The sequence below is a fragment of the Phyllostomus discolor genome, chromosome 1, assembly GCF_004126475.2.
Source record: "Phyllostomus discolor isolate MPI-MPIP mPhyDis1 chromosome 1, mPhyDis1.pri.v3, whole genome shotgun sequence".
Lineage (NCBI taxonomy): Eukaryota > Metazoa > Chordata > Mammalia > Chiroptera > Phyllostomidae > Phyllostomus > Phyllostomus discolor.
Window position 1 is genome coordinate 50,341,476 of NC_040903.2, and position 26,861 is coordinate 50,368,336.

At 34.6% G+C, this 26,861-nt stretch overlaps 1 pseudogene; it reads right to left on the reverse strand.

Moving 5' to 3' along the window:
* Nucleotides 1–1,323: 1,323 nt before the first annotated feature.
* LOC114491894 lies at nucleotides 1,324–26,014 on the reverse strand (annotated as a pseudogene).
* Between the last annotated feature and the right edge of the window lie 847 nt (nucleotides 26,015–26,861).

The following is a 26,861-nucleotide window of genomic DNA, read 5'->3' on the forward strand; positions in this document are numbered from 1 at the left end:
AAAACATATTGGAACAAATAATATAGGAGAACTTTCCCATTCTGGCAAAGGAAATAGACTTCCAGGAAGTCCAGGAAGCTCAGAGAGTCCCAAAGAAGTTGGACCCAAGAAGAAACACACCAACACACATCATAATTACATTAGCCAAGGTAAAAATGAAGGAGAGAATCCTAGAAGCAGCAAGAGATAAGGGGACAGTAACCTACAAAGGAGTGCCCATCAGACTGTCAGCTGATTTCTCAAAAGAGACCTTACAGGCAAGAAGGTGCTGGAAAGAAGTATTCCAAGTCATGAAAGACAAAGACCTATATCCCAGATTACTCTATCCAGCAAAGCTTTCATTTAGAATGGAAGGGCAGATAAAATGCTTCTCAGATAAGGTCAAGTTAAAGGAGTTCATCATCACCAAGCCCTTATTATATGAAATGTTAAAGGGACTTATCTAAGAAAAGAAGATATGGAAAAAACATGTATAGTAAAAGGACAGCAAACTCACAATTATTAACAACCACACCTAAAGTAAAACCAAAAGAAACTAAGCAAACAACTAGAACAGGGACAGAACCACAGAAATGGAGATCACATGGAAGGTTAGCAACAGGGGAGTGGGAGGAGGAGGAGAGAGGGGGAAAAGGTACAGAGAATAAGTAGCATAGATTGTAGGTAGAAAATAGACAGGGGAAGGTAAGAATAGTATGAGAAATGTAGAAGCTAAAGAACTTATGACACATCGACACAAACTAAGGGAGGCGAGTGGGTGGGAGAGGGTGTACAGGGTGGAGGGGAGTGAAGGGGGGAAATGGGACAACTGTAATAGCATAATCAATAAAATATATTTTAAAAAAAGAAAAGAAAAGAAATGTGTAGGCACTTTATAAACACTGGTTTTTGATTGGCTGCACCCACCTGTAAATACAATCATTGATATTCAATAAACAGTTATTGAATGGAAAAAAAAGAAATCATATCATGAAAGTCTTTACTCCTATGCTTTTTATTTTGAATAATATTTCTTTTTCTTAATGCCTATTCATGTCAAATTCAACAGCCCCATTAAGTCTAAAGAGAGATTAGAACATTTCTCTCTCATGAAGCATTCCCCACTCACTTCATTCCAGGTGGTCTTTCTCCTTTGAATTCCTAAAGTGATATTTCTGAAAGCATTGTCTATGAATGATCTCTATCAGAATCACCAGTACTAAAATTAGTTAAATTAAACTTCAATTAACTAATTAAAAGTTCAAAAATCCCAGAACACCCTCCAGAACTACTGAGTCAAAATTTAATGACTATTACCAATGTATTTTATTTTCTCTGGAGAAATTTCTTTTTTTAGTATAAAATTTTTATATTTAGAATTAGCCAGCTGGACTCAGTTTAGATGACCCCAATTTTGTTGGCAACACCAAAAGCATCATAGACTGGAGCCAGTCAAACATATGCCTTCTTCTCCTCATCAGGGCTGATCAGGGTGTTGACCTTGGCTGCATCAATGTCATACAGCTTCTTCACAGCCTGTTTGATCTGGTGCCTGTTGGCCTTGACATGCACAATGAACACAAGTGTATTGTTGTCTTCTGTCTCCTTCATGGCTGCCTCAGTAGGTAGTCAGGGGAACTTGATGATAGTGTAGTGGTCAGCTTCTTTCTTCTGGGGGCGCTCTTCCGAGGATATTTAGGCTGCCTCCAGATTTGTAGTGTCTTAGGCCAAAGAAAGGTAGATGATGTGTGGCTGTGGACACCTTTCAGCACTGCTTTATTTGCCTTCAAAGCCTTTGCCTTGGCTTCAGCTTTGAGAAGGGCAGGGGCTTCCTTCTGCACATTGGGAGCCACCTTCGTGAAAAGACTCTGAAGAAATTTCTTGCATTGTTGTTATTTCTTGCATCTTTGTGCAGCTGCTCTCTTCCTGGGGCTTATTTTTTTTGTTGTTGTTATTTCTTCTACTAGATTGGTGATTTTCAACCAGTGTGCCACAGCTGGCAACATGCCACAAGAGGCACACTGGATGAAAAGAATTTTTAAAACATGTAGTACCTGACTATTCAGTTAGGGGTACTGGTTTTTTTCCCTTAGATGGCCAAATTAAAAAAAATGAAAGTAGCCAACATAAAAATAGCTGTCTGGTGTGAACGAATCAACATTTATACTTTTATTTTTGTTAGATCATCAAAAACTATATTTTTTGGTGTGCTGCAGAATTTTAGCAATTAGTTTATGTGTGCTATGAGATGAACAAGGTTGAAAATCACTGTACTAGATTATTATTTATTTATATATTATTTTTATATTATTTCTTCTACTAGTGAAGGACTCTCTGAGGTGGTGATGGGTATAGATGGGTTTGCTCAAGCAACTAAAACAAAGCCACTAGTTCTTGGAAGCAGTAAAAAGAGGCCAAATGCCCTGGCTGGCGTAGCTCAGTGGATTGGATGCGGGCTGCGAACCAAAGTGTCACAGGTTCGATTCCCAGTCAGGGTACATGCCTGGGTTGCAGGCCATGACCCCCAGCAACCGCACATTGATGTTTCTCTCTCTCTCTCTGTCTCCCTCCCTTCCCTCTCTAAAAATAAATAAATAAAATCTTTTTTAAAAAGAGGCCAAATAACATAGGATTTTTTAAAACCAGAGTAAGGAGTTTGAATTTTATTCCAAAGCACACAGGAAGCCATTGGCTAAGGAGTGGCATAATTTCCTTTATGCTCTAACAGATCAAGAAAGGTGCTCTATTAATATAGACTGTGATGGAATAAGAGTAGAGCAGGGACAACAGGAGACTACGATACCAGTCCAAGTGAGAGGTAATGGTAACTGAGATTACAGAAGTGAAAGTGAGGATAAAACCAGATGGATTCAAAGTATGCTTCATAAATTAATTGATGGGGCTTTTCAACTGAGAGATTGGCCGTGGGGTTGAAAAAATCAAAAAGGATAGTTAATACGGTTTTGGTCACTGTACATGTAAACACAATATTTTAACACAGCACTGTTTTTCCTGCAAAGCTGTTGTGTGAAAAGTTGAATGGACATAGAGGAAAAGAGGTGCCTAAAAGTTCCTGAAAAAATTAAGAACAAGAGAACTGAAGGATGGATACATTGAGTATTGAGTAGAGATGAAAAGTTCAAGTTTGGACTTGTATGTCGCTGTTCAGTCGTTGAACTTCTGCTCTCTACTCCCTATTCACATCTGCATATTTCTCTATATTTTTGGTATTAAGTAATAATATCACCACAGTTTAATCTTCAACATTATGTCTTACAGTCTATTGTCCACATACACAAAAATCTAGAGTAACTAAAATTAATAATGAGAAAGCATTAGAAGCATTCCCTTCAAAATAAGGAACCAGTAAGGATGCCATTATAACCAGTTGCATTCTCCTGAAGTTTTATCTAATAAGACAAGAAATGTTAAAATAAATTTAACATATAAGGATTGGATAGAGAGAGATTTATGTTTTATTTTAAGATGATATTATCATATTGAAAAAATCAAAGAATCTAAGTACTAACTTTTAGAAATAAAAGGAGTTATTAATACCAGCAACAAATATAAAATGTACTGAGAAGAAAAGCATTTACAATGAGAATAAAATATTTAAGGTACTCAGGGAAAAAAGTCTAACAAAATTCATGAAACTTGCATGCAGAAAATAATACAACTTTCTGAATGACATTAAAAGCTAAAAAATAAATGAAGAGATATCTGAAATTCATGTTAGGAAAACTCAAGATCATGAAGATGTCAAATTCCCCCTGAATTAATTACAGATTCAATGTAATTGCAATGGAGGTCTCAAAAAGGTTTTCAGGTAATTAGAAAGCTGTAAGAACAGGCCAAGAATAGCCAGAATATTTCTGAAAAGGAAATCACAGAGGAAGATTGCCCTATGAGATGTCAAGACTTACATAACAATCTAGTAATTAAGACAGTTTGACAAATGGAAATAGGACAAAGTAAAAGGGAAAAACTTTGACAGCGTATACACAAGCCTAAAAGACATAGGCCTGTAACTGATAAAGATTAGAAGCATTGCAGATTAGTGCAGCTGGTAGAGAGTATTCAATACATGGTGCTGGGGCAAATAATGACCATATTTTTATTTTTATTTAAAACATTTAAGATGTTATTTATTTATTTTTAGAGAGAGGAAGGAAGGGAGAAAGAGAGGGAGAGAAGCATCAATGTGTGGTTGCCTCTCATGCACCCCCCTACTGGAGATCTGGCCTACAACCCAGGCATGTGTCTTGAAACTGGTGATCCTTTGGTTTGCAGGACAGCGCTCAATCCACTCTGCCACACCAGCCAGGGCTAATGACCATATTTTTTTAAAAATGAAGTTAAATCCTTACCTTATACTATACATAAAAATCAATTATAAATGAGTTAAACACCCAAATTTAAAAGAAAAATTTTTTAACTTTAGAATACAATGTAGGAGCATATCATTCTGAAATTGGTTTAAGGAAGGATTTCTCAAATTTAAAAAATGCTAACCATAATTTAAAAATTGCTAAATCAATTACATTAAAACTTTAAATTGAATATTGCACTTTTTCCATTACCATTTGGTCCCCTTATATCCCCCACCTGCAGCAATCACCACACTGTCATCCATGTCCATGAGTCCTTTTTCTTATTTGCTCAATCCCTCCACCCCCAACCACCCTCACCACTAGCTGTCATCTGCTCTCCATCTATGAGTCTGTCTCTGTTTTGCTTGTTAGTTCATTATATTTGCCATTAAAAAAATTAAAAAACAAAAAAGACAAACTTGGAAACTATGCTTGCATTAAGCATAATTGACAAAGGATTAGTATACAACACACATAAAAACTCCTCAAAATTATAAGATCAACAGCAAACAACCTACCAAGGTAGTTGCACAAGACATTAATAGACATACCACCAAAGAGAAAATGTGTGTGATAAGCAACATACCAAAAATGCTCAATCTCAGTAGTAATCAGGGACAAGCAAAAATGAGACCACAGTGATACACCACTTAATACTTACTAGAGTGGCAAAAGTTGAGAAATATTGGAGAGGATGTGAATTAATGAGAAGACTTAAGCATTGTAGTTAGATTATAAGTTAATGTAAAAATTATAGAAATCAATTTGTTATTATTTAGCAAAACTGAACATGTGCATATCCTGCAATTTTATTTATGCCTGGGCATAGAGCCTAGAGAAACTTTTGTACTTGCAGACAAAGAAAGATTCAAGAGCTCACATGGCATTCATGATAACACTGTGCATGAAAGGAAAACACCTGGGAGTGAAGCAAGTATTCACCCATGGGAGAATGGATAAATGTTCCTGTATTCAACAATATAACGTATACATGGGTGAAAAGCTCTGAGCCACAGCTACTCACAACAATATGCATGGATTTTAAAACCTGATATCAAATGGAAAAGCAAGTACCACAAGAGCATATGCATACAGTGCTTAACAATTTTTAAAAATTCATTTGGGGAATTTTCTATAAAACATGAATCTTCCAGTAGGCAACTACAGGTTTGGGCAAAGGTAAGTTTATAGTTGTTCATATGGAAAAATAATTAATAAATAATAAAAATAAACTGTTTTGCATGCTCACAAATGTAAGCCTACTTTTGCCCCCACCCTGTATATAATCACACACCTGTCACCAAGGAACATGTATAAAGGACACATGGACAAAGCCAAAGGGGAATAGGATCAAGGGTGGGAGGTGGGGATGGCTGGGGAGAAATGGAGACAACTATACTTGAAGAATAATAAAAAAATGAGTTAAAAAAAAGAAAGAAAACTGGATTTTGATCCTAAATTTATCATTTACTTGCTGAATGACAATCTAAAACTTAATTTTTCATCTATAAATATAAATAATAATTACCACTCAATAAGATTGGTTTGAGACTTAAAATGGATATGAATATTTTCTAACTGTTCAAGAAGCATTAAATATTAGCATAATTAGGAAACAATTCCCAGTTTTACTCTAATGATAAATGTACCCATACCTAAAAATATATTTTCTAAATAATATTTATTAAGTTATAATACATTATTTAAATAATAATTAAGTTATATTTGCATTATTATCCTATTAAAAGCAATTATTGATGTATTTAACATAAACATATAGTAAAATAACTTAAAGTAAATATTCATATAAGAATCCAAATGTCACTTCTTGCAGGAAACCTTTCCCAACCCTTACAATCTCCGCAGGTACACTTTCTGCGACTCCCACATCATCCTTTGTTTCCTTCATCCCAGCACATAACCCTCTCTTAGGCCCAATCTAGTGTTTGCCTAGGTCCCCAAGTTTATGGTAAGGGCTTTGTACAGAGACTATATCACTCTTGTTCATCCTTATAACCCTGAACTAACAACTAGACTTGGCATAGAGCAGGCTCTCAAAATGAGAATGAATTAATCTGTAAAATGCACTGTAGCCCTCAGAAAGTTTGTTATCAGCCATCTATTACAAAATCTGAGTTACAAACTTTGCACACATTTGGTAATTACTGTCGGTCAAGTCTTCTCAAGTACATAATGACAACAACCGAGTTCACAAACACATGTCTAAAGGGAGAAGAGACTTTTTCACAATCCTTGCATTGTTTAGTCACTTAAAGAGTTTTTTGGCTGGCCATGATATTTTACATGCATCCCAACTGTTAATATTACATTTTAATATGATTTTTTCCTTACATTTAAATGTTACCTTTATTTACTTTTTGATTGAAGTGTATTTTTTAATTTCTATGTATGTAGGACTTTTTTGTCACTATTTAATTTTTAATTTCTAATTCATTTGAATTATGATTAGAAAGTGACCTGTATAATTTATAGTTTTTAAATATATTGATATTTTCTTGGCAAATAACATGACTACCTCAAATATCCACAGTAATCATTTCTCTTTTGCTTCATCTACTAAATTTTAAATATAAGACTTTTTTAAAGATTCAGAAAATTTGGTGGTGTGTGTTCATTTGTATACATGTGTGCACACACCATCTCAAGTCCCCTTGGCTTCTTTCGCTGATTTTTTCATTTAAATAAAATTATGTATTTCTCTGTGTCCTCAAGCCATTCTGTTTCATTGGACCTGAAACATTGTTTGAACAATTCCTCCTCTCTCTGACTGCTGAACCGCTTAAGATGTTTGTTACTTTTTTTTTAATTGGGTCATTGGGGCTTAATTCTATTTTCTGAAGTATGGTAAAGGGCACGAATATCACTAAAGGTCTTTAACCACGTAAACTTGTATTGTAGAAGCTGAAAGGCTGTCAGCCCCTGCAAGGGGCCAGTGGATGGGGCACAGCAGGAAGTAGGAGAGGGAGCTCATCACCAGCTCTTCTATTCTTTCTGACAGGACCTCAACAGAGCCTCAGGACGTATTCCCAGCTGTCCCTGGGTCTCGGGATCAGAGATACAAGAGAGCTGAAGTCATGAGTACAGGGAAAGGGAATTTTATTCAGGTTACCTTTTCCGACAATCATCTGCCCACAGGAGTGTCATCTTAACGGTAATTATCAGGTTCGACTTCAGTACTGAAATACACAAATAACTATTTTTATGAGTCACTTAAGAAAAGCTATATCAGAGGAAATGTGCTTTAACAGTATGACTTATTAAATAAAAATGATGTATTTTCTAACACATATTTGATACAAGCACAACTTAGAAAGTCCAAACTCTGAGCAGGTGCTCCAAATGAATTTAAAAAGGAATTATGGGCTACACTAATCAATAGCAACCCTTATGAAATGTATTCATTATATCATTTTTAGAGAATAATTGGAGAAAAGAAGCTGAAGTGAGAAATGGAAAAACCACTAGGGTGTTTTGTAATATAGTTATTGCATAATAAAAGAAGAAGTCATGAACATTGGTAGCGTACAGAGATTCACTGATTATCTCATGGTAAAACATGAACAGTTGTTGAAATTAAAATCTGAGTTATTTTTATTTCATGAAAAGTGAAGTATTTCCAGATTTACTGACCTCTTGTAAGTGGCTGACCGGAGTATGCCATCTAATGGAAATTTGGGAAATAATTTTAATAAATTTTAATAATTTAATAAAGATTAAATTGTTAAATAAAGATCATTCCTTATCTATAGTTCCACTTTCTATGGTTTCAGTTACCTCAAGTCAAAGAAGATATAAAAATATTAAGTGGAAAATTCCAGAAATAAACAATCATACGTTTTAAATTGTGTGCTGTTCTGAGCAGGGTGCTGAAATCATGCGCCCATCTGCTCTGTCCCATCAGGAATGCGAATCATCTCTTTGTGCAACACATCTGTGTGCTATTGCTCCCCACCCATTAGTCATGTACCTGCAGTCTCAGTTACCAGATCAACCGTGTTGTGGTACCACAGAGCTTGTGCCCATAGCCCTTATTTTACTTAGTAATGACCCCAAAGGGCAAGAATAGTGATGAGGCCAATTGGCATATGCCAAAGAAACTTAAAGTGCTTTCTTTAAGTGGAAAAGTGTGGATGTATAGGATGTATAGTACACAGTGTGTATAGGGTTCAACACTATCCATGGTTTTGGGCAATCACTGTGCATCTTGAGATGTATCCCCTGGGAAGAAGTGGCAATGAATGTATGCTTCTTTGAGATAAAGATAACACTTCAATAACTGAGGAAGTAACTTGTACCATACAGAGGGCATCTTGAAAAGTGGTGTTTAGAAACGTTTCCATTATTAAGTGGTATTTTTAGCTCCAAACAAAAAAAATAAGATTTTCAAATCTGTGCATGCTAGAAACTGAAAAATAAAATCTTCAGTGAATTTAGCAATGTGGTAAAATTAATATAACAACTTATTGGTTTGTAAGTAAAACTAACTGATATCAAGGAAGATAGAAACATATTAGATAAATTTTAAGAAAAGTAGTTTTACTTAATTGGGGGGGTTGGGATTTTAAAAATGAGTATCTTGATTCATTAATCACAGCTAAAAATGTCCTCCCATTTGACTCTCTCTGTCTTCCCACGAAGTATCTTTTCAGCTAGGGCAGCTACTATAACCAAGAACTAAATTGAGCTTAGAAGAAGAGGATCCTTCAACTGTTGTATTATTAAGTGTTAAGCCACATCTTCAAAGCATATTTGGTCACATGGCTCTCAGTTCTACAGCCACTGTAGTCTAAAATATAATTATAATACAAGAGGGCTTTTCAACTAATAATAAAAATAAAATTGTCATCATGACCACTGGGGCTTAGTGAATTGGGCATTGATCTGCGAACCTAAAGTTTGCTGGTCCCATGCCCAGTCAGGGCACAGGCCTGGGTCATGGGCCAGGTCCCCCGCTGAGGGAGTATGAGAGGCAACCCATTAATATTTCCCTCTCTGTCTTCCTCACTTCCCCTCTCTTTAAAAATAAATAAATAAAATCTTTTAAAAAAAGAAATAAAATCATCATTAAAATTTTATCCTTGCTCATCTGTTTTAATTATTTTTGAGTATGCTTTTCAATGTACGTATTATTTTAATAAGTCATAAAGCAATAAATAACTATGTATTTGGAGTCTGTTTTCAAAATATGGACAAGGGTGCATTGTTAGAAAAGTATAAAAGACTGTTCAGTAAAGAGAGCGGGAGAGAACACATACCTGAAGCGTGAAAGGCAAATGATAAACGGTCTGAAATTTTCTGCCTGTCAAACCTAAGGCATCACACTTATAAGGTGGTGAAGGATAGCGGACAAGACTTCTGGTCTTCTCTTGAGGATACTTATTTCTTAAAAAGTTTTTCACATATTTTTACTAATTAGGATATGATTACTAGGATTGATTTCCCTTTATAACCAAAACAATACTGCTGACAGAACATAGGGTGATTTTGTTAGCCTTCTAACACCCCTCCCCTCTGTGGGATTTAGGTATACTTGTATTTCAGATTAAAATCATTTCAAGACAGAAGTGTTCACAAAAATTGTATAGTTCCACAATGACAATAACCTCAATCTTACCCTGCTTCTCCCAATTTTATCTCATCCAATTTTTCCAATCATGTGACAGTATGGGAGAAGAGGGCAAACTCTATTTTGAGTACATATTTTAAGTAGGCCATAACTGAATGCCAATGCAATTCTAGGGCAGTATCAGAAATCCTGAACACGTGTTCTTCATTTTTCATAACTCTATTTTTGTTTCTGGGGAATACAGTTGAGTCCCAGGAACGTTTGTTTAGCAGAGATCATCCACTGCAATTAGTGGAGAATGAAAGGAACAAAGGGAAGTCAATTATAGCTGTCTGGTCATTTGGATCCATCCAGCATTAACTGTCAGTTAATGGAGGAGGCTAGAAACTTTACCTCCCTCAGACCTTCTTATAATTAACATGCTTATTAATATTATACCTTACAGACAGAAATCAATAAATCACTGACAAGAAAGGTACTGCTTAAGATGTGTGTGAAATTTAGTTCTAGCTCAAAAACATCCAAATGACACCCTCAGACCATGCATATATACTTCGACATAATTGCAGAGAGAACTATGTTCTCAGTTATAGTCAGAAAAGACGATGTTTCAAAAAACAGAAGAATCAGTTCATTGGCAGCCTCCACAAAAGATACTGCTGTAGGATTTGTAAGGAGGCATTATCTTTTACAGAGCCGTGCATCCCCCTATGCACCATCTCCTCTTGTGAGTGTGGAACATCTGTGTTTATTTTGCATGACAGAGTTGTTCCTCGGCTTTGCCAAAATGAGCTTTGATGTGGGAATCTGGGTTTGTGGATTTTCCGTAGGGTGGTGATAAAGCTCAAGTGGCAGGACATTGTTTTTGTATATAATGCATATTACATGAAGTCATCCATATTTAATGCCAAGTGTGCTATATTTTTTAATCTTTATAGCTTTAATGTGTGTAAGAGGTTTTAATAATTGGTGCTGGGATGATGGTAACTTCCCAGAAATGCTCAGCACAACTGCTGTGATTCTCAGCACACAGTTTGCGCAGGTTGTAAATTATGGAACTTGATTAGCAATAGACTTGGCAATATCTCTTATCTTTTGAAGATGCCCATCTGTGGCATTATGGGTACAAAATATTTCCATTCACACTTTTAATATTCACCTAAATAGTCTACATAAAAAACAGAAAAAAATGATGAGCTACCCAGTGAAATGAAGTTTTTCTCCTAAAGAATTTCTTAAATTTCTAATCTTATTGGCAGAGATATTTAGAATTCTAAACATGCAAAAACTAAGCAAGTTAACTTCAGGGATTATTTATTTGCTTCTAATATTTTTGCTTATAAGAGCAGAGTTTTAAATATTCTAAATTCCATAATGTTTCTTTAAAAAGGACTTCGGTGAGAAAATCATATATTCACAATCACTAATGAATTGCATTTAGAAATTTCAATAACTTTAATATCATTCATTTGCAACTACCAAATTTTTCTTTCTTAAACTTTTCTTGTACTCCTTTTGTCTAGATTGACAGCTCCCCGGTCCAGCAATCAATTTGCTAATGCTGAAAGTCAAAATTGATGAACCAGTGGGCATTTACTGAGTTTTTACTTCAAGGTGATAAAGAATATAATTGGGAATCCCAGACCCTGTCCATATACCACACAGCAAAATGACTACCTCCCATTCTCATTCTTATTATATTTACCACAGCAGAAGACTATGGATTTAATCTCTGCTGATCCAAAAGGACATTGGACATAGAACTATCCTGCTGGTCTGAAAGTGGCAAGACTATGAGTGAAAACACAGACTTATGAGAAAGTATACCCATGAAAAGTGAGACTCCCCTTATTCCTACAATCCAAAGTCTCATTTATCCCCAAACTGCCAAAACAGTCTTGAGAAAGAAAAACAAACTTGGAGGCCTCACATATCCTGTTTATAAAACATATTATAAAGCTACAGCAGTCAAAATAGCATGGTACTAACATAATGACTGATGTATAGACCAATGGAAAAAAATAGAAGGTCCTGAAATAAACCCTTTTGTGTGGCCAAATGATCTTTGAAAAGGGTGTCAAGCTGCATGGTGGGTATAGGGTAGTCTTTTTGACAAATGATGTTTGGAAAACTGGGTACCCACATGTAAAAGAATGAAGTTAGATCCTTACTTCACACCATATACAAAAATTAATTCAAAGCAGATTAAAGTCCTAACTGTACTATCTCAAACTGTAAAATTTTTGGAAGAAACTATAGAGCAAAATATTTATGACGTTGAATTTGGTAATGATTTCTAGGATATAATACCAAAAACATAGTCAACAAAAGTAAAAATAGATAAATAAGACTATGACAAACTCAAAACTTCTGCACAACAAAGGAAACAACTAACAGAGTGAAAAGGTAATCTATAGAATGAGAGGAAATATTTTCAAGCCATATATCTGATAAGGAATTAATATCCAGAATATATGAAGAACTCCTACAACTCAGCAACAACAAACAAAAAATAACTCAATTTTTTAAAAGATTTTATTTATTTATTTTTAGAGAGAGAAGGAAGGGAGGGAGAGAGAGAGAGAGAAACATCAATGTGTGGTTGCTGGGGGTTATGGCCTGCAACCCAGGAATGTACCCTGGCTGGGAATCGAACCTGGGACACTTTGGTTCCCAGTCCGCGCTCAATCCACTGAGCTACACCAGCCAGGGCTAAAATAACTCAATTTTAAAATGGGAAAAAGAATTGAATAGACAGTTCTCCCCCCAAAATATATAAGTAATCAACAAGCATATAAAAAGATGCTCAATATCGCATTAGCAGGGCAGTGTAAATAAAAACCATAGTGAGATATCACCTCACAACTGCTAGAATATGCACTATCAAAAAACAAAACAAAACACAAGTGTAGGTGAGGATATGGAGAAATTGCAACCCTTGTGCACCATTGATGGGATTGTGAAGTGGTGCAGTTGTTATGGGGAACAGTAAACATTAATAGTATAAAATTGATAAATTGATCTTGATCGAAATGAATAACTTCTTTAGAAAAAAACAAGGAAAACCATACATTGGGAGAAAATATTTGCAGTAAACATGTCTGGAAAGGTACGTGTGTGTATACAAATATAGTATATGCACCATATATATATATATATATATATATATATATGACTCTTACAATTCTAAAGTAAGAAAAAAACCTAGTGATCAAAAGACTTCAATGAATATTTTAAAACACAAAATATATGAATAACCAATAAGTACATGAATAGATGCTCAAAGTCATTACTCTTCAGAAAAATATAAATTAAAACCATAATGAGAGATGATATACATTCAAGATAATGGCTAAAATTAAAAATACTGGAAAAGGATTCAGTGAGCAAATAGAACTACAACTCTTATACACCATTATGAGAGTATGAAGAATCAGGAGGAAAAATATTTTGGCATTTTCTTAACAAGTCAAACCTACACCTATCTCATTTCACTTCGAAGATAAAGAAAACCTATGTTCACACAAAACTCATGCACAAATATTCATAGTAGATTTAGACCTAACAGCTAGACACTGGATGAAACTTGAATACCTACCAGAAGAAAGTAGATTTTAAGATGTGGCATATCTATATGGGATATTACTAAGTTCTGATAATATGTAACAACATAGATGAATCTCAAGATAATTTTGCTGAACTAAAGCCAGACATGAAAAAGAAGGTACAATATGCATATATGAAATTCTTAACAGTTAACACTGGTTTATGTAAATCTATGTTGATAAAAATTACATCAGTGTCTTGGGTCAAAGTGGATGGAAGGATTAACTGGACAAGAGCACACGAGAACTTTCTTGGTGGATAATAATGTCTATTTCTTGCTTAGAGTGGTGATTACAAGGATGCACACCCACATACATCTAAGATCATTGAATAGTATATCTTGTGCTATAATAAATTAAAATTCAGTAAATTTGATTTATAATGGTGTAACATTCGTTATGCAGAAATACTGAGGTAAATGTCCAAAGAACACAGGTAAAAAAAACTGAAAGTGTTACATCTGGAGTGTGGGGTTTCAGATTTAAGCTAACTAATTGCTGTTTTTAGCTTTCCACCTTATTAAACTATTTGACTTTTAAATTAGGTGCACATATTACTTTAAATAAATTAATTACTAAATTAATTCAGCCATTAAGACTAGATAATTAATATTCAGTTTTTTTATATCATGTAAGTTTGTATTCTAACTCTCTCTATGCTGCTAAACTCTTTGGTCACAGAAAAGATATTTACCTCTATTAGCTTCAGTTCTTATTCACATGATAGGGATAAAACTATCAGCTGTCTCACAAATTTGTTTTGAGGGCTGAAACCTGCACTCTATGTGAAACACATACATACAATGCCTGGTAAATAGTAAGTAGTGCATTTTAACCATCAATATGGTTAGCTATATCAGGCCTTCTCATTTCCATACCTCATAAGCCCTCTCATCAATTGCAATAATCCTTTCAATTTCTTCCTTCTTACTCCTTATGTGTTTTCACATTGCCAGTACAGAATATTTGGGTAGTTCAGTCAAGTCCAAAAAATGACCACATAAATCACCAGCGTAAGAAACAGGTATATCAAGTGTATCTAACTACCAATCTTGTTTTTTTTATTTTAAATTGGGTCACATTATTAAAATATAGCATATTTTAAAAAATTGTTACATAAAAATTGTTTCTGCCAGTGAGGCTTTTCTGAAAGAAGACTGAAGACATATTCCTTCAATACAAAAAAATGGAATTAGTTTTCTATGTGAAATAGTTTAACTGGTTATCACCTAGATTTCAGTAAAAGGAGGATAAACTTTATCTTTTCAGTGAGGAAGACAGGCTTTTTATTCCATAATACAGGAGATATACACAATGCAAGATATCCAAAGGATTTGGGAAAATCCTTTTCATAATTTAAGCACAGTTGTCTTTATATTTTAAAATGATCTTACTTATCTCCTGTTTCTAATAAGTTTACAAAAACTTCTTGTTTTGGTATAAAACATAACTGTTTTAAACAGTGTCAACTAATACATGTGATAGCAAGTATTTTTGTTTTCTTTCTGACATTTATGATATTTAGTTAAATGAATAACAGTGTAACAATACAATGTCCAAACAGTTGTTCACTGTATCATCACAGTTTTGAGTGAGACTTTATTATCAAGTCACACTTTAGAGTTATTAAGATAAGAAAACAAATTAATTGGTTTTGCTCATACCTTATACTCACTGAATATGCTCATACAGCAGAACAACTGAGAGACTGGAAGTGAACTAAGGGGACAGAATTATTGCAAGGTAAATTGGTCCCTATATAGCCAATAGGTGTTGCATGAGAAGCTAAAAATATAATTCACAGAAAAATTAAAAATATTTAACCTATTAATAAAAAACTTCTAATGAAAAAATGAGAGATTTTCTACATAAAACTGGCAAAGATAAAAAATTATAATACTTAATACTGGCAAGGGTACAATGAGATACGTCTATCACATATTACCATTGAATAATAATTGGCCATTCTTTTTGGAAATCATTTTATCAATGTGCATTGGGAATAATTTTAGATATCATAGCTAGAGTAGGTAGTAGACCCAATTGTCAAGTCAGAAAATTTTATCTTTGTAGCAGTCTCTCAGGATCTGAGGAAATTTCCTCTTTGGAGTCCCGACAAATTCATTCACTTTCCTCATAATTTTACTAACTCTGTGTACCACTTTGGGTCTCAATTTAAAGAATCCCTTTGGAATTTTGAAGTTTGTTAAAAATTAATACCTTAAAGGGAACTTACACCCAATGATAATAGTTTAAGTGCTATTTAATTTTTGTGGGCATAACATGATACAGAAGGTATTACAGTTTGGAAATGGTAGAAGTGGGGTTAATATTTTGGAAACGAGGAGCCCCATAGTCATCCTATTCCTGGAGCTGGGCCCCAGTATAGAGACAGAGTGTTTTCACAGAGCATTCTTCCTACATGGATGTGTGTTTGTGTGTTCCAGTTTGTCAAACTCAACCATGTAAAATAAAATGAATCTCTGCCACCTTCTGTATTCCTTTTTAAACTATTAACTTCAATCTCAAAGTCATAGATTCCATGAGAAGCATTTTATTAAGGCAAGGTTCCTCAAAGTTTCTTAGAACAAAAATGGCAAACTGTTATTAGATATTTTGTGAAGAAAGGAAGTGAATTAACTTTGGAAAAAGATAAAGTCAATAAAAAGTAAAAAATAAATAAAATTAAAAATCTTTATTATATTTCACAAGACACAATTGAAACTTTTATATACAAATATACATTGGGAACTTTCAGTAATTTTAAGTGAACTTTTTATGAAGAAGGTTGTGTCCTGCAGCTTTTTTTTTTTTTTAAGAAAAATATATTCTGTTCAAGGCAGCTTAGGTGGCATTTCTCCTCAGGTGTCTTTGCAAGAGGACTTACGCAGACAATGATACCCTCTTGAACTTTCCCAATAGTGATTTAAGGGTAACTGTTATAAATTTCTTCTTCTCACTTCATTTCACAATGTAATAAATTAGTAAAATAATTCCATAGACCACCCTGAAATGTAGGGGACTCCTAATCTGATCTAGCATTAAAACAAAGTTTCCAACATTTTAAAACCTCCCTGCTATTCTGTTTGACAATTTAGATACTCCTTTTCATTTTTTAAATATATTTCTCAGATTCCTTTCTCATCAGAAACTGGGAAAGGTAGTGGTAATGATTTGTGAATGAGAAGAGATCTGTAAGGAATTGAATTGAGACAATGCCTTACAAATCCATTCTCAGGTACGTTTTAAGGCACAGGAACTTCCTGATACCTCTCCAGGATTCAAGACAGTGGGATTCTGACAACTGATAGAACATTAAGAACATAGTTAAGGTTTTAAACTTTGAGTTGATTGCATTGTCCAATTATTTCCCTCAGCATTTTAAACTCACACACCATTGAATAAGCACAAATCCAAATGTTTAAAACAAATACATGAGGGTGAATGAAGCAAGTTGATACAAGGGAAATTCTTTACTCAGAGGTCAGCTAAAGAGCTGCTTGTGAAGCCATGAGAATGACATAGGCAAGACATTTAAAATATCAAGTATGCATGCATACCTAGAAACACAAATGAAACAATGAGACTGGAGTAAGCACTACTGGAATTAAAAACAGAGCTTTATCTCTTCCCAATTACCCAAAATAACTAATTATAAATAATAAATTAGAGAAACAAACTTTTACACACACAAAGAAAATAGAAGTAAAATGAAAATACCATTATATTAATGACATGTAATAAAATTATGGATAAAATGGAAGGGACTCCTAGATTTGGTTAAAATAAAAAAACAATAAAATCCCATTGTAACTAACTACTACAGACCAACCTAAATGAAGTTTATTCTGAATAATTCATGGTAATGAACTAATTGTTTGTATAAAAGAAAATACCAGAAAAAGAAACAAAGGTTGCAACACCAATAGCGGGAGTCCTTTTTCAGTAAATGGGAGCATGAGGCACAATGAAAATATCAGGACACTGTATGCATGCCATTTAAACTGTGTAAGATGTAAGGAAAAAAATTAACAAAAACACTCTTTAAATCCCCCCTTTCCCAAGAGGTCCAAGTATAGACTAGAGATGGGGAAATAGTCTATAGCTTTCAGCATATTATCAAAGTGCCTTTTAAAACAAGATTAAAAGTTATTTTCTTAGAAGTCTTTTACTTTGTTTTATGAGAGCACTAGTTTGGCTTTCCCCCATAAACACCTACAAAACTGTACAATATATGAGGCGAGTGTTCTCAGGTATTCAACAATAGACTGTACAAGACTATGACCCCTGAGAGAAGGGTAACTCATAAAGTGAACATTGAATTCACTCTGCTCTCTGCGTGTGAATAATTCACACACCCCTCCTCCATGGCATAGGCCTATGGAACCAGTTGCATAACAACCTAAGGAGGCAAAAATTACATTTGGGGCTGATGAAATGATTAGATTCAACAAAGCAGGGCACCTGGTGGAAAAGTGGCCACACAGGGTTGGGAGGGAACCCCAAAGTCTGAGTGGGACTTCTCATAGCCCTTGGCCAAGAGCTAGACTTCATGTGCAAAGAGCAAGACAGCGCCAGGTTTGCCAGGAAGCAGCCACCATGGGGCTGGGAACAGAGAGTGGGGATACTGAAATCCAGCAATGCTGGGAGATTTCAGGGTCACATGTTAGCCAGAGGGGAGAACTTATTAAAGCCCCCAAATGTCAAGCTAAGATACCAGAAAAACCAGGGTGTAGGATTCAGTACCATACTCTCTCAGAACAAGGACTGCTCCAGGACCACCATGACAAATTCTAGTTTTGACGAGATCTGCAAGGAAGGCAGAGTCTGGAGCTCGAGCCCTGCCAAGTTGTGAGTTTGGTTAATCTGTTGGGTTTTCTGCAGTTCGTCTCTAACAAAACATAAAAAATTCTAACTATGTAAATAATTACTTAACTCGTATCATAACAAATGCTGTTTTCTGAAGCATGTAAATTTTATCTCTAGGAAATATTTTTTCCACCCACAGACCTATATAAAGAAAATCTATGGTTCCCACTTCAGAACCAGTACTTTGGGCTAGTTATCAAGGTAGGGGAATTATCTCCCAAAGAGCATTCACTAAATATTCAATAGTAATCTCTGTAATAGACAAAAAGGCCTTTTTTGTGTGTGCTTCATGACAGTTAATTCACTGATAAGCTACAGTCATGATCACACTGAAAGCTTCAAAAGAAAAATTGAAAATTATTTGTGATATTCACTAAAGCACAATTATTATCTAACTATGAATAGAAATACTTGCTATACATTGGTGACCACCTATTTATATCATCCAAGATGGTCTTAATATTCCCCACAGTTTGACTAACCTTTAGACAGGGATTTTTGTTTGTTTGTCTTTTGTTTGTTTGTTTGTTTACTATAAGCCTCTGACTCCCTTTTCTTAAAGAATTTTCATTAGAAAATTATTGTACATTTCTTTTCTGCCCCTTTGTGATGTCAATCTCTCAATCTCTTGACAATTTTATAATCCAGAAATGTCTTCCTCAGAAACCTGGGAGTCATCCTTTAAAATTTAATCGTCAAGAAAAATAGAGCCTCTATCTCCCAGTCTCTATTGGCGGGTGGGAACCTAACTTCCATTAACAAACAGATGAACTGATCACCTTGACCGAACTCCCCACTAGTGTCCTTCAAGACCTTTTCATCCCTAGCTCATCCCAGTGCTTAAAAACTTCCCCACCTTTTGCTTCAAAGGAGTTGAGTTCAACCTCTCTCCCCTATTGCAATAGTCTTGAATAAAGATGTCCTTGCATGTTTAACTTACCTGATGCAAGTTTTGTCAGTTGTTTCCTTGTTTTCATATCCTAGGGTCCAATTCTGTATTTAAATATTTGTTGTTTATTTTTGTTAATAATGGATTAACAACTTCTTCTGTCAATCAAATCATTTTATACTTAGCATATTAGTAACAGATTCTAATAAAATTAAATTGCATCTATATGATCCCAAAAGAAAGGATGTAGAACAGGTAAGATTCACTCAGAGGCCAAGATGTTGTAATAAAATGTGTAGATGAGGCCTGGCTGGTATGGACAGTTGGTTGTCATCCCACAAAGAGAAAGGTCACTGGTTTGAATCCTGGTTAGGGCACATGCCTAGATTGTGGGTTTGGTCCTCTGTCAGGGCAAAAGGCAACTAATCGATGTTTCTCTCACACATCAATGTTTCTCTCCTTCTCTTTCTCCTTTCTTTCCCCTCTCTCTAATAAAATAAAGTAAAATAAAATGTGCTGGATGAAAGAATATAATAGAAGAAATTTTAGAAGGCCTTGTATCCAGAGAGGCTATGTCTGGAGCCTGATAATTTGGGGTGCTAGAAAACAGCATTCACATCTGGCTGACTTGTTGAGTGCAATAACGAACTGCATATTTAGTTTCATGTAGACTGTGGGAAATGGTGCTATTGGATTGTAAAATAGAAACAAATGCACTGTTTCTATTCAGGAAAATTGTAAAGGCTTCCATATAAAATAGTGGAAAATCTAGCGATAGCACAGCATTTTGAGTCAAACTAAATGGGGTTTGAATGCTAACTCTGCCACTTACTAACTGAATGAGTCTGAAGAAATTACTTCACTTTTCTATATCTCAGTTTCCTTATCACTGGAATGGGATGATAATAACCATCTCAGAAAGCTCTTTTGAGGATTAACAGAAAATGCAAGTGCCTGGCTTATAATAAGTCCTAAGTAAATGATACATTTAAATATTTACTCAGTGATTTTGACCCTGCTATAGCCTGGTGAGATATAGGACTTAATTTCTACCCTCAAAGATCTTACAGGACTCCTGGGAGATAAATCAAACACAATGATCAGGAACTCATTTATAAATTGAACAGATTTTTACTGAGCACCTAATACTTTCCCGGAATTCTCTGAGCTGTGAGGAAATAGCAGTGGTCTGTACAAACAAGATCCCAGCCTGCACAAACCTTGTGGTCTAGACTAGAGGGTGGGGGGAGATAGACAATACAGAAGCATACAAATAGATGTTTAACTTCTGGTGATAATAAAAACTATAAATAAAAATATATTAGGTAAAGGACACAGAGACTGGTGATTAAGGAAAAACTACTTAAATGGGGTAGTCAAGGAATGAATGACCCTCTGAAAAACATTTAAGGAGAGGCCTGAACAAAGTGAGGGAACAAACTGCATTGAGGTCTCTGGTGGAAGAGCGTTCCATTCAGAGAGACTCTTCCGGGTAAAGATTCCGAAGTAGAAACACCCTTCGTATGATGAAACAGCAAGCAGCTAGTGGACAACAGGTGTGTTTCTAATTAAGAATGAAACTCTTAATTGCATGAGATAGTACTTATGGAATTATAATATTAAATCTGTCACATACAACATTCATTAGTTCAACATAAGCTTTTATTAGTGATTTCTATGCTAGATCTTAAAAATATTTTACTTTGCCTTTGTTTTCATAAAGCCTATAATTCAGCATCGTGTTTTCATCATTATTAACCTCTACCAGGTATTTGTACTAGATTTGGCTTTCAGTCTAACCAAACCTGTCAGCATGGCACAGGATGGAGTTTACCCTAGCAGACAGAAAAGAAAGCTATAGACAGGAGTGGAATGCCCTTCTGAGGTCATATAACTATATTTATGGTGGTTGATAAAGAGGTTCTAAGAAATAATCATGACTTTCAAGTTTCAAGTTTTTAATACAAATCTCTAAGTCAGTTTTGAATATTTTACAGTAAGGAAAAAATCCTAGAAAGTAAATACAATTTAGTAGGCAATATAAAAATCACAGTTGAATGAGAACTTAACTAAATGATAGCTTTCTCTGGTTGCTATAAATTTATGTTTGGCTTTACAGAGTATTTTAAATATCTTTATGTAGTTTGTATATAGTTGAGAACTGAATGAAAAAGATTTATAGAAAAATAGAAATCAAGAGTATTGAAAAGATATAATAAAAACAATGCTATTTTAGAATAATTTAGTAATAATTATGTGATATATATTTATATAATAATTTAATACATTTGTTTTTTAAGATAAAGCCAACAAAATAAAAATATGTGAGGGCATTATAAACACACTCAAGGCCAGAAATTCTGGCAGCTATAAATGCTTAAAGAAACAATTTTATAAAGACTGGCAGATCTATTGGGGTAGACTCAGGAATCCTTAATAGAGGTGATCATTTATTCAACAAACTTTTATTGAGTAAGCCAGAAAGTAGATGAAAACTTAGTATCTGTATAGCCCTATACATAATACATCTATATATGTCATTTAATATTTGTTATAATCCTATGAAGTGTGTATTCTTATGAGGAATACAGTGACTCAAAAGGGTCAATGCAAATGACCCAGCTTATGCTGTTCGTATGTAGAAATGATGGACTGAAATTCCAGGATTTTTTTTGGCAACATATTTCCTGGTCATTCCAATACATCATGCCACCCTTCATATTCATCTGTATGAGGTTGAAGCCAGGACATTGTTCTTCCCACAACTTAAATTTTTTTCAGTAAGAATCATTTTTTTACCACAAAGAAAATGAAAAAGCTGATAATCTTATACAATGCTGTTAGAACCAAAAGAGAAATGATAGGCAATGTGGAGGAGGAAGAAAATGAGCTTGGGGACAAAAAAGGAGAGGGAGCACTAATGTGAATGAAGAGATTACATGGTGCAGAGAGTGAAAGAGAGGAGGGGAAAGTGGTAACAGGGCAGCAAAAGGTGCAAACACTCCAGGGAAATTTTCTCTGTATTTTTCAAGTAGCTTTGGTGCTTATTATATTGGGTTGGCCAAAAAGTTCATCTGTTTTTCTCCATAGGATGGTTCTAATAGAGCTTAGTTGTCTTTAACTGCATTTGAACAATTTTGTTTGATTGTGTTGTGACAGCTGTCATATCAGCATGCATTTAAAAAAACATCAAAAATTGGTTTTTGTTGTAGCCATTTAAATATTAAAGATGGAAGAAAATATGCAAGATTTTTGGCATATTATGTTCTAATATTTCAGGAACACAGAAAATGCAGCTGAAACACAAAAGGAAATTATTTGTGCAGTATATGGAGAAGTTGCTGTAACTGACTGAATGTGTCAAAAGTGTTTTGTGATGTTTCGTGCAGGAGATTTATTGCTCCATGGTCAGGTAGACCAGTTGAAATGGATGGTGATCAAATCAAGACATTAATTGAGAATTATCAACATTATACCATACAGGAGATAGTCAACATACCAAAAATATCCTAATCAATAAAGTTATTGATGAAAATGAAAAATACATCTTTTATGGAAAAGACTATACAGACATTTTGGCCAACCCAATATTAGTTTTTCAGACTATTACTCTGGGAAAAGTATAACAATCACAGTTATTTCTTACTATGTACCCAATATCCATTCCCCCTAAAATCTGTAGTATCGTCTTTAATCCATTCCCATAGCTTCAGTTAGCACATCTAAGTTGCTAACTCCTTAATTTTTACCTCCAGACCCAACTGTCCTCAAGAGAATACTGATGCCTGCTGAAATAAATCAACTTGGATGGTGACACAAGTACCTTAAATTCAACTTATCCAAATCCAAATTTAGAACCTCTGGAAAAAATACTTAATTCCTGTTCCTACCTCCCTATATCCTTCATTTCTCTAAAACTAGGAAAGCTGTCTTTTTTATTCAAGACTAGCAAATCCAGCTACTGTGAAGCTCAACAACGTCCTCATCCTTTTACTAATTCACTAATATCTGCCCTCACATTCACTAATAGTTCATGAATCTATCCTCACTGTCTTGGTGATTTCATCATCATTTCCTGAATTACCCCTAAGAGCCTCCTACTTTCTCTTTCTGTCTTTTTGTGTCTTCTCTTTCCATTCCACACTCTCTGCTATCAGTAGTGGCCACTGTCTAAAACATACATTTCATTATATAATTTTCTTTCAAAATTTTTTATGGGATTGCCCTACCTATAAAATCAAACCCAAAGTTGTAAGCATGGCTTTTAATACTCTCAACAAACTACATTCAACATTTCTTACTGTACTCAGCTGGTTTTACTCTAAGCCAAGCCAAATTCATTTTTTTTGCTTGATTTTTATCAAAGCACTTATCAAGGGTTGGAATTGTCTTCTTTATGTTTATTGTTGGTTTCCTCCCCCACTAGGAGGTATACTTTTTATTTGCTTTGTTTATTGCAGTATCTATAGTACTTCGTAAAATGTCTGACACATAGTAGGTGCCCAATAAATATCTGTTGATTGTCTGACTGACGGACTCAGAATTATTCAGACAATAGCCTGTGAAGCCCAAATCTATATTATCTATTGTATATTATTATATAGAATACATTGACAACCACTTCCTCACTTTTCATCTCACATTTCACCCTAAGTAGTAATATTTAAAAATTGACAGAATGGGGAAAACTACAGGTGTGAGTATCAAGGAGACCCAGGTTTTAATTCTAGCTCTAATTGGCTCAGTTATCTCATTGAAAAAAGTGAGAAAATGCTTCTTTCTTTACACAGTTATTTTATATCATTATTTACACTGCAAAGATTCTTTCTTTCCCTTTCTTTCTTCTACCTTTCCCTCTTTGAAATGGAACCCGGTTTTGCAAGATAAAACCTCTGATGTGAAGGAAGAAGAAGAAACAGGGACATTTCCACATGTTATTTTTTTAACTATCCCCCTTACACCTTATCCCCTTTGCAGTGTCTGGTTTGGACAGAGGTCTTAGGGCTTATCAGGTCTCCTCTAAATTGTGTCCATTTCCTCCATACACTTGCCCTCTTATCCACAGTTTCCCTTTCCATGGTTTCAGTTACCCATGGTCAACTGCAGCCTAAAAATATTAAATGAAAATTTCCATAAATAAGTAATTCATACATTTTAAATTGTGTGCCATTTGGAGCAATGAAATATCATGCAATCCCCTTTTATTCCACCCAAGATGTGAATTGTCCCTTTGTCCAATGTGTTCACACAGTGCTCATTACCCACCATATAGTCAGTAGCTGGCCTGGTTATCAGGTTGACTCCCTTGATAGTGCAGTGCTTGTGCTCGTCACCCTTATTTTACTTCATAATACCCCAAAGTGCAAGAATAGTGATGTGGTAATTCAGACATGCCAAAGAGAAACTGTGAAGTGTTTTCTTTAAGTGAAAAGGTATGTGTCAGGGAAATATAGTATATATAGGGTTTAGTGCTATTGCTTTATGCATCCACCAAGGGTCATGAAACATATTCCCTGTGGACAAGGGGGGACTACTGTAATTTTCCCAGTCATGTGATTGTCCAGCCTAAGGTTAGACAGTTCTAGCAAGGAAAATTCTATCTTCTATTACTGTTTAGCCATTAAAGAAATTATAAGTTATATATCCCAGCCATCTAAAATTGTAGCATCAGCTAATATTAAAAGTAGTTTTTAGAGTAAAATAAATTAATTCAATTATTTTTGGTGAGTCTATTTAAATAGAACCTTCAAGTTTCTGCAATTTTTTTTTATCAAGGCCTCTAAAGTTGTATTTTTATTGATATTTTAAAAATAAATTCTTATAACATCAAGCCCATAAAAGGTTCATCACAGACCAAATACCACTCTAACCTTTTAAGCTTTCACAGTAAAAACTGTCTTTTTTATTTATATAAGTTTGGAAAAATACAAATGTAATCATAACCCCCAAGGCAAAATTTTATGGCAGTTTTCGGAACTCTTCACTATAAAACCTACTCAAACCTACAAACATAAAAGTTTCCAATAAAATTTGTTTTAGATACTGGCAATAAAACATTCTTTGCTTGCCTCTTAACTCCAAATTTTGGAGCCACAGCAATCTAAATGCCAAAGATATATTTCAAGCCTCCCAGCCACACAAACTTTTAATTTCCTTCAATTGAAAAACACTGTTATTTGTTAAATATAAGTAATATTTCATATTTAAGGAGTATGTGTTAATGAGAACAAAAGAAAGTAGATCATAGTAAAGAAATCATAAAAAGCATTATGTAAATTTCTAAGGCAGCTTTAAGTAACACTATTTTACTTTAAAAATAATATCCTCATTTTCCACCTAAAAATGTTTGTTATTTTTTAACCCAGAGGATGTTTTATAATCAAAATTTAAATAATAAGGGAATAAAGTGTGCCTATAGCATATAAATGATTCACATTTGAAAAGTCTCCTGAGGACATGTGTATATTTTACTGTTAATGACATTTGGAAACTGATTGCCATTTCAATTCTGACACTGTCTGTCCCTCGGGGAGATGCTACCAAGGACTTCTGGAAGCATCCTAGCTCTGGACTTTAATAATTGTACCAAAGTGTTCCTTTCATGCCTCAGGCCTTGAAGTCAGTTTATTCCATTCATTGTTCTGATCTGTATCTCAAAGGTGCCATACTTGGTAAACTGGGCTCGTTCCTTTAACATCAGCATAGCGTTCATTGTGCGGATGGTGTTCGGTGAGTGTCTTACACATGTTTGTTACTCTGCTTGAAGAGGAAGCATGCAGCAACATGGGCAAAGTCTTTGACACCAGACAGATTTACATTTAAAACTCAGCCACTGCCGCTTTCTAACTGTGTTAGCCTAGCGAGTTAAGCTTTTCTAAGTGACAGTTTCCTCACCTGTAAAACTAGGGCGATCTTCCTTCCTATTTCTCCCTTCCTGACTCATGGTTCATTGCTGACCTCCCTACTAACTCATTCAGTTTTATACTCAGTTTCTCTTTAAAAAACTCCTTGAACCCTGAGACAAGGAATCCTGCATAAGTGACTATGGTACCAGGAGAGACCCATAGAATACAGCTATTTTCTTTTAAAAAGTAGATTCAATTTTAACCCTATTTTAAATAATCTTTTATTACATTTACTTATTTTGAAATCTAAGAACAAAAAAGGCAGAAATAATGTGAAACAAAATCAGAATTATCACCTGCACTGACTTAGATCTACCTATACATAAACACAAAAATAAAGATGAAACAAAGAGCCATTATTATACACAAGTACACATAAAAACAAAAATGAAGCATTTATAAAGTTTAGGTTTTCTTGGAATTAAATAAAAATAACTTGAGGATCAATTTAAAAATTCTAAAACATTTTCAAGTTCAACATTGCACAAGTATAAGAGCATGCTTATTTAAAAACAGGGTAATGAGATGTTTTACAGCAGCTTTGATTCATTGTTGTATCGCCATTCAAAACCAGAAGAGCCAAAAGCTGAAAACTACATCAAGAATCTCTGGCACCCCAAATAGTGAAATTGAAGTATAAAGCTTAATGATATC